Source organism: Lissotriton helveticus, chromosome 6, assembly GCF_964261635.1.
Source record: "Lissotriton helveticus chromosome 6, aLisHel1.1, whole genome shotgun sequence".
Lineage (NCBI taxonomy): Eukaryota > Metazoa > Chordata > Amphibia > Caudata > Salamandridae > Lissotriton > Lissotriton helveticus.
In genome coordinates, this window is record NC_136067.1 from 451995425 (window position 1) to 451997827 (window position 2403).

Genomic DNA, 2403 nt, shown 5'->3' on the forward strand with positions numbered 1-2403 from the left:
GTAGGACGTGGCCCGTCAGCATATACAATACGGATTTGTGCCAGTTAATCGCATATCCCGAATATTTGCCAAAGTTCGTGAATATGTCTAGCACCACTCTAATAGATTTGTATGGGGATGCTAGATATAACAATATATCGCCCGCATACAGGGATATGCGATCCTCCACTTCAGCCACCCAGTGCATTCCTTGCACCATCACGTCCCTACGCACCCAGGCCGCAAGAGGCTCCAACATAAGAGAAAATATGAGCGGGGAGATGCCAATTGAACGCGTCGTTTTCCTTCTTCCCTTGTCCCTGATCCACTTTGCGCTATGGCTTTCTTCACTACACCGGGGGATGACTGTGCTTCAATGGTCTGCCCTCGTATTATTGAACCCCCATTAATGATAACCCTCGAAGAGCCATTAATTGAGGATCCTGCTGACAAGCCCAGTGCTGGGCACAGTGCATCTTGCACCGGTTCTATGGTCTCCTCCATCGGGGGCTACTCATCGAAAGGCTTTAGCAGGAGTTTTGGTTCTTGGCCTGGCAGCGAATCCTCCTCCTTCTTCGACAACAGCAGTAGGCACACCATGCAGAACCTCAACGAACGCCTGGCCAGTTACCTAGACAAGGTGCACAACCTGGAGCAAGCCAACGCAGAGCTGGAACGCAAGATTCTCCAGTGGTACGACAAGCAGGGAGCATCTGCGCCCACCGCTGCTCAACGGAACCACAACCGCTTCTACAAAATCATTGAGGAGCTGCGAGCGAAGATTTTTGAATCGACCGCCAACAAATACAGGACAATTCTTCAGGTGGACAATACTCAGCTGGCTGTTAATGATTTCAAACAGAAGTATGAAACGGAGCTGGCTATGCGCCAGGGCATTGAGGCTGATATCAATGGACTGCGCAGAGTCATGGACGAAGTCACTCTGTCCAGATCCGACCTGGAGTTACAGATCGAGAGCCTGAGAGATGAACTGGCCTACTTCAAAAAAAGTCATGAGGAGGAAATGAGTGAAATGCAAACACATGCGGCTGGCATGGTCACTGTGGAGATGGGTGCTGCTCCAGGAACCGACCTCACAAAGGTCCTCACAGAAATGAGAGAACAGTATGAGTTCATGGCGGACAAGAGCCGTAGAGAAGCAGAAGCGAGGTTCATTGCAAGCAGTGAACAGTTGCGGAAAAAAGTTGGGGCCAATGTTGAGCAGATGCAATCTGGGAAGAGCGAGATCGTCGAAATAAGACGCAGTCTGTAGGGTTTGGAACTAGAGCTACAGAGTTCAACAGGAAAAAGGGCCTGGAAGCCTCACTGGCTGACACAGAAGGCGGCTATTCAGCACAGCTCCACCAAATGCAGTCTCAAATCAGCCATTACGAAGCTCAGCTCATAGACCTCAGAGGCAACATGGAACATCAGAACCTTGAGTACAAGGCGCTACTGGATGTGAAGAACCGATTGGAGATGGAAATTGACGCGTACCAACAGCTACTAGACGGCCAAGATGCCAAATCTGCAGCGTGGACATCTGCATCTGTAGCAGGAGGAACTAACAGTTTTTCCAGCTCCACCTTGAAAACCAGCACATCTGCAATTCATGTCCGAGGAAATTGATGGAAAAGTGATTTTATCCCAAGACAAGCGAGAGGGGTTGGCCTAACGGCTAAGGCGCTCGACCTCGGACCTGGGGATCTGGGTTCGAGTCTCGGTAACGACGCCAAAAACCCCCTGTGATTCTGGGCAAATCACTTAATCTCCCCGTGCCTAAAAAAAAAATGAAAGTGTGTCCTCATGTAACATAACTGGTGCTATGTAAAGCGCTCTGATAACTGATTCGGTTCCGTTCTAGTTCGCGCTATATAAAACTCTGCAAAAAAAATAAAAAAAAATAAAATACAAAATGTCCGGGAAGTATATTTGTTGAACCTCACCCGACCCAGCACCCCGGTGTACAGAAGATTTACCCAGGCTATGAATTTAGGGCCCAGTCCCACCCTTTTGAGGACCTCAAACAGATACGGCCATTCGATAGAATCGAAAGCCATTGAGGCATCGAGAGATAACACCGCCGCGTCCTCCTCAATATATTTCCTACGCGCCATCACATTGTGCAGGCGCTGTATATTAAGGGCTGTATTCCTGCCCGGCATAAAGCCAGATTGGTCTGGGTGGAGTAGTGATGTAATAACTGTTCCCAATCTATTCACCAGGACTTTTGCCAACACCTTTGCCTCCACGTTGATCAACGAGATTGGTCTATAGCAGCCACAATTGTACGCTGATTCACCCTACTTGTGGATGACTACAATGGTGGCTAATTGCTGATCTTCTGGTAGCCTACCCACTTCCAGACTCTCCTCATACATGGCTCGCAAGTGTGGCACAGTCAGAAAGGCAGTGGCCTTCAGA

General features: G+C 49.0%; 1 pseudogene; it reads left to right on the forward strand.

The window, feature by feature from the left end:
* Positions 1-316: 316 nt before the first annotated feature.
* On the forward strand, positions 317-1654 carry LOC144762346 (keratin, type I cytoskeletal 47 kDa pseudogene; annotated as a pseudogene).
* The last annotated feature ends 749 nt before the right edge of the window (positions 1655-2403 follow it).